The sequence below is a fragment of the Cynocephalus volans genome, chromosome 1 (assembly GCF_027409185.1).
Source record: "Cynocephalus volans isolate mCynVol1 chromosome 1, mCynVol1.pri, whole genome shotgun sequence".
Classification (NCBI taxonomy): domain Eukaryota; kingdom Metazoa; phylum Chordata; class Mammalia; order Dermoptera; family Cynocephalidae; genus Cynocephalus; species Cynocephalus volans.
Genome location: NC_084460.1, coordinates 17,482,463 through 17,488,942, shown reverse-complemented (window position 1 = coordinate 17,488,942; position 6,480 = coordinate 17,482,463). Strand labels below are relative to the sequence as shown.

The 6,480-nt window shown below is 39.5% G+C and overlaps 1 pseudogene; it reads left to right on the top strand.

Moving 5' to 3' along the window:
- The first annotated feature begins 4,268 nt into the window (after positions 1-4,268).
- Positions 4,269-5,680, top strand: LOC134383015 (26S proteasome regulatory subunit 4-like; annotated as a pseudogene).
- The last annotated feature ends 800 nt before the right edge of the window (positions 5,681-6,480 follow it).

Here is a 6,480-nt window from a genome sequence, read left to right as displayed (position 1 = left end):
AATAGAGAGCCTGGAAATAAGTCTGCACATTTACGGTCAAGTGATTTTTGACAAAAGTGCCATGAAAGGATAGTCTCTTCAATAAATGGTGTTGGGAAAAACTGTACATTTACATGTAGAAGAATGAAATTAGATCCTTCTCTCACACAATATACAAAAATTAACTCAAAATGGATTGAAAACTTAAACATAAAACCTGAAACTCTAAAACTATTGGAAGAAAACAGGGACAAAGCTTCCTGACGTTGGTCTGGGCTATGATTTTTTGGATATGACCCCAAAGGGGCCAGCAACCAAAGCAAAAAATAGACAAATGGAATTACATCAAACTAGAAAGCTTCTATGCAGCAAAGAAAACAACAGAGTGAAGAGAAAATCTATAGAATGCGAGAAAATATTTCCAAACCATACATCTGATAAGGGATTAATATCCAAAATATGTAAGGAACTCATACAACTCAATCGTAAAAAACCAAATAACCAAATTGAAGAATGGGCAAAGAACCTGAATAGATATTTCTCAAAAGAAGACACACGAATGGCCACCAGGTATATTAAAAAATGCTCAACATCACTAATCATCACAAAAAATGTAAATCAAAACCACAATAAGATATCTGTCACCTCACACTTGTTAGAATGGCTACTATCTAAAAGATATAAAATAACAAGTATTCGTGAAGATGTTGAGAAAAAGGAACCCTTGTGTACTGTTGGTGGGAATATAAATTGGTACAGCCATTATAGAAGACAGTAAGAAAGATCCTCAAAAAATTAAAAATAGGGGCCGAACCTGTGGCACACTTGGGAGAGTGCGGCACTGGGAGTGCCGTGACACTCCCGCCACAGCTTCGGATCCTATATGGGAATGGCCAGTGCGCTCACTGGCTGAGTGCCGGTCACGAAAAAGACAAAAAAAAAAAAAAAAAAAAAAATTAAAAATAGAACTACCATATTATACAGCAATTTCACTTCTCAGTATATATCTAAAGGGAATTAAATCACTATCTTCAAGAGATATCTGCACTCTCATCTTCATTGCAGCATTATTCACAACAGCCAAGATATGGAATCAACCTAAGTGCCCATTGATGGATGAATGGATAAAAAAATGTTATACACACACACATACACACAGTAGCTTATTTAAAAAGAAGAAAATTCTGCATGTGCTGGAGGACATTGTGCTAAATGACGTAAGTCATGCACAAAAAAATAAATACTACATGATCTCAGTAATATGTAGAATCTAAACAAGTTAAAGTCATAGAAGCAGAGAGTAGAATGGTGGTTACCAGGGGCTGAGGGCTGGAGAAAATGGGGTGACGTTGGTTAAAGCGCTCAAAGTTTCAGTTATGCAGGATGACTAAGTTCTGGAAACCTAATATGCAGCATGGTGATTATAGTTAATAACACTGTATTGTATCCTGGAAATTTGCTAAGAGAATAGATCTTAAATGTTTTCACTACACACACACAAAAGATAATTAGGCAAGGTGATGGATATGTTAATTAGCTTGACTGTTGTAAATATTTCACAATGTGTACATATATCAACACATTATATTGCACACTGTAAATATATACAATTTTCATCTGTCAACTATACCTCAATAAAGCTGAAAAAATGGGGGTGAGGACAGTATGGCTGTTGTGAAAGTTAAGTTAGTTAATTGACGTAAAGCACTATTAAGCTTTCAATAAACGTTAGCTAGTGTTGATTTTTCTGAAAAGTTGAACCCCGAGTAAGACCTTCATGTCAGCCTTAATATTGAACCCAGAGAAAGGAATCTTGCGAAGAAGAGTCAGGAAGAGAAAAGTGTTTGGCCAATATGGGAAAATACCATGGTGTTGCTTTCTGTTGTTTTTGCTAATTGGTATCATTAGAAACCACATCAATTTTGGGAAAAGATTTTTCAGAATAAACCATTTCAATTGTCTCCATTTTCTGTATAACAGTCACAGTTTCACTTTACGTTAAAGTACTCAGATGCACTGAGAGGAGGGGAGCTTAGAGAGGAGAAGAGAGATGGTTGAAGGGTAGGAAAAGAGAGCCGGTAAAGAAAGTTATAGAAATTTCCAGAGAGAGCTGAGCCTCTGCTGACTTTCTCTCTAGAGAACGCTGACTCTGGGCTCAGGTTATATCACCAAGGACTTACTAAGGAAGAACAGGATTGTTACAGGAGACTTTAGGGTTAGACGAATGGAAACTTTCCTAGTAATGACTTGTCAAATTATTGCTCTCTTTTGTCTTGGTTTGGGTTCCCCCCAAAGCAGGCCCTGAGGGGGATAGTTTGTTTGGCAGGTGACCCCAGAAAGCAAGGTGAAGGAAAAAGGAGAGTGAGACAGAAGGAACAAAGCCGCTTCAGGCCGTGGTAATGAGCCAATGAGCGGGCAAACACTGTGGGCAAATGGGGCTCCATCCTGCTGGAGACCCTCTGGGGTCTGACACCTCGCCATGTTGGGGGACCATGGTATTTATCCTCAACTCCTGCCCCTGACCAGTTGGGGATTGCTCTGGAGGTGTTTGACCCCTTGTGCTTCTGGATTACCCTTGTGTGTGGGCTGAGCAGATGCCCTTGGTGCTGGAGAAAGCCACCAGGCCAGGGAGCAGAGAGACACTGGCGTGTGAGTGGAGCTGCCAGCCTGCACGAACACTGGCCACTGCTCCTGCAAGTCAGCTCAGATGGGCTGTGCACTGTGCCCGGCCACTTCAGGGAGAGAATTTTCACACAAGGGTGTAAGTAAATGGCCAAGACTGATGTAAATAAACTTCTTTTCTTTATATCTTTCCTCCTCTCCCTTTTTCTTCCCTTCCTCCTTCCTTTGGTAACATTCTCATCTTACACATTCTTTTATTTCCTTTCATGCATTAGCTATGCTTTTAGATTTCAACATGAGGCCATTGAGGCCAGAGTCTTACATATTTGTATAATTGGTCCCAATGTCTAAACCTTGCTAATAATAGATAATTAATAATTACATTGCATTGAAGATTTTTATATCAAGGCAGAATCTTTAGATGTTGCCTAATCCCACATTCTTATTCTACTTCCCTGCCTTTCCAAGGTGGCCCAATACACCTAAAGAGTCTTTTTAATTTTTGTATTGGGGGGCCTCTTGAAATATGAAGAAATTAAGATTCCTTCCTTCCAGGAGAAAAAAATGTAGACAGAATGCTTCAATAGGCCAAGATGTGGGCTTGAAATTCAGAAAGAGAAGATTCTGGGTTTGGCTGTCAGGTTTAACAACTTCTGCTCCTGATACACATAATTTTGCCCCTTGCCTAACAGCTCACCTCAAAATGCTGACTCTGAAATTCCAATAAATGCAATTTAACCTTGACTTTTGGAATAGATCATTTATAGCACCAGAGAAAGGTTACCAAAGCTTCACTCATGCGGACAATTTTTTCTCACCACATGTGAGAAAATTGACTTTCTTCAATTCTCAATTCATGTGATTTTCCCAGGAATAGAATGCAGCCTAGATCAAATGGGATTGCATATAAGCATTTTATTCAATATTAAGCCTTTGTGTACTATAAAGATGTAATAGAAAAAAATGGATCAAAAACTCTACATGATTCTAAAAGTTTTTCAGACTTATTGTAACTGTAACAAGGTAGCGGGAACCTTGTCTTTCTCCCCTAACATAATCCTAGCACTTAGCATAGCTCTTGGCACTTAAATGCTCAATAAATAATTCTTGACTGAACAGTTAAAGAATAAATGGCTTTTTAGTGACTCTGGAGAATGTGGTCCTGGTAGCTATCAAAGTCTACATTCAAAGTTATCATCCTACTAAACCACAGGTATTGTTCTAGGACTTGAAAGATAATCAATTCTAGCCCCTTCTATTATGACACACACACACACACACACACACACACACACACACACACACACACTTAAATATCCTTAGATTGTCTGGGCATGCTCCACTTCACCTGACCATTTGGAATGTGTCCCCACTGGGACACCTGGGTAAGGTAGGCCTATTTGGAAGTCTCCAGATATGCATCCTGATAGGACACCGTTGTTGATGTCCAACAAATATTTATGAAACAATTACATGAATGATGAAAGTTTCAATTTTTATTTCTAGAGCTCAAAATGAATTACAAGTTTTGTATAGCTTGACTTATTAGAGATATGAAGACTGCACAAAAGAATTTTTGGCAAACTTGATCCTGTAAAATATCTGTGTCCATATTATATTTAATCCAGAGGTTATTAAAAGATTTAGTTACTTCTGGCCGCGGCAGCTCGAGGGGCTGAGGCAAGATGGGTCAAAGTCAGAGTGGTGGTCATGGTCCTGGAGGTGGCAAGAAAGATGACAAAGACAAGAAGAAGAAATATGAACCTCCTGTACCAACTAGAGTGGGGAAAAAGAAGAAGAAAACAAAGGGACCAGATGCTGCCAGCAAACTGCCACTGGTGACACCTCACACTCAGTGCCGGTTAAAATTATTGAAGTTAGAGAGAATTAAAGACTATCTTCTCATGGAGGAAGAATTCATTAGAAATCAGGAACAAATGAAACCATTAGAAGAAAAGCAAGAGGAGGAAAGATCAAAGGTGGATGATCTGAGGGGGACCCCAATGTCAGTAGGAACCTTGGAAGAGATCATTGATGACAATCATGCTATCGTGTCTACATCTGTGGGCTCAGAACACTATGTCAGCATTCTTTCATTTGTAGACAAGGATCTGCTGGAACCAGGCTGCTCAGTCCTGCTCAACCACAAAGTGCATGCGGTGATTGGGGTGCTGATGGATGACACAGATCCCCTGGTCACAGTGATGAAGGTGGAAAAGGCCCCCCAGGAGACCTATGCTGATATTGGGGAGTTGGACAACCAAATCCAGGAAATTAAGGAATCTGTGGAGCTTCCTCTCACTCATCCTGAATATTAAGAAGAGATGGGTATAAAGCCCCCCAAGGGGGTCATTCTGTATGGTCCACCTGGCACAGGTAAAACCTTGTTAGCCAAAGCAGTAGCAAACCAAACTTCAGCCACGTTCTTGAGAGTTGTTGGCTCTGAACTTATTCAGAAGTACCTAGGTGATGGGCCCAAACTTGTACGGGAATTATTTCGAGTTGCTGAAGAACATGCACCATCCATTGTGTTTATTGATGAAATTGATGCTATTGGGACAAAAAGATATGACTCAAATTCTGTTGGCGAGAGAGAAATTCAGCGAACAATGTTGGAACTGTTAAACCAGTTGGATGGCTTTGATTCAAGGGGAGATGTGAAAGTTATCATGGCCACAAACAGAATAGAAACTTTGGATCCAGCACTTATAAGACCAGGCCGCATTGATAGGAAGATTGAGTTCCCCCTGCCCGATGAAAAGACTATGAAGTGCATCTTTCAGATTCACACCAGCAGGATGACATTGGCCGATGACGTGACCCTGGATGACTAGATCATGGCTAAAGATGACCTCTCGGGTGCCGACATCAAGGCAATTTGTACAGAAGCTGGTCTGATGGCCTTGAGAGAACGTAGAATGAAAGTAACTAATGAAGACTTCAAAAAATCTAAGGAAAATGTTCTTTATAAAAAACAAGAAGGCACCCCTGAGGGGCTGTATCTCTAGTGAACCACAGTTGCGTTCAGAAAAATGGCTGAGAGTTTTCCCAACCCCCAAGAGGTGGGGAAAGTTGCCCAGAGGAATCCATGTTCTGGTTGATTTTTATTAGCTAAACATCCTGTATATCTTTTGGAGTATGATGTGGTCACTCTGCAGCATTCTGCCTCCCAATAAAGCGTGCTTTTTCACAGACCAAAAAAAACAACAACAAAAAAATAAAAGATTTAGTTGTTTATTACTTCTTAATATTCTGAATAGGGTCCAAAATGGTTTTAGAACGTACTTTGAGGTACCTGTAAATACTCCATAGTTTTTATTAACACCATACTTTTTCCCACTGGATATTTTACTTACAGACATCATTTCACTAATTTTCTAAGGATTCTGGCCTATTTATTACTGGGCTGGTAATTTCCACAGTAAACTCTCTGGTGAGCCTTTGGCTCATGAAATATTTAGCATAATAGAGAGTTAATCCATATTTAATTCACTTTATTAATTTAAAAAGAATTTGAATACAAAAGAGTTTATTAAACTTTTCATACCCTATTGAACATCATTTGCTTTTTTCTGAATGGTACAAAAGAAATCCTGGGGCCTTGTCATGCCTCGGGGTCATCACTAATGCAATAATCACCAGTGCATTGCAGAAGTGTGTCCATGCCAGCTCATAACATGCCAAACATGTCAATTTCCACTTGAATATCCAGCTCACCCAGTCTTTGGTTCTAACCAGAAGAGCTATTTCCTATTCATATCTAATTATCTTAATTGCTACTGCTTCCTATTATGCCACATAGGAGATAAAAAACACATCAATTAAAAATTGTCAACCCCACTGCAGAACACATAGCTTACTGGCATTTTATCACAGTTT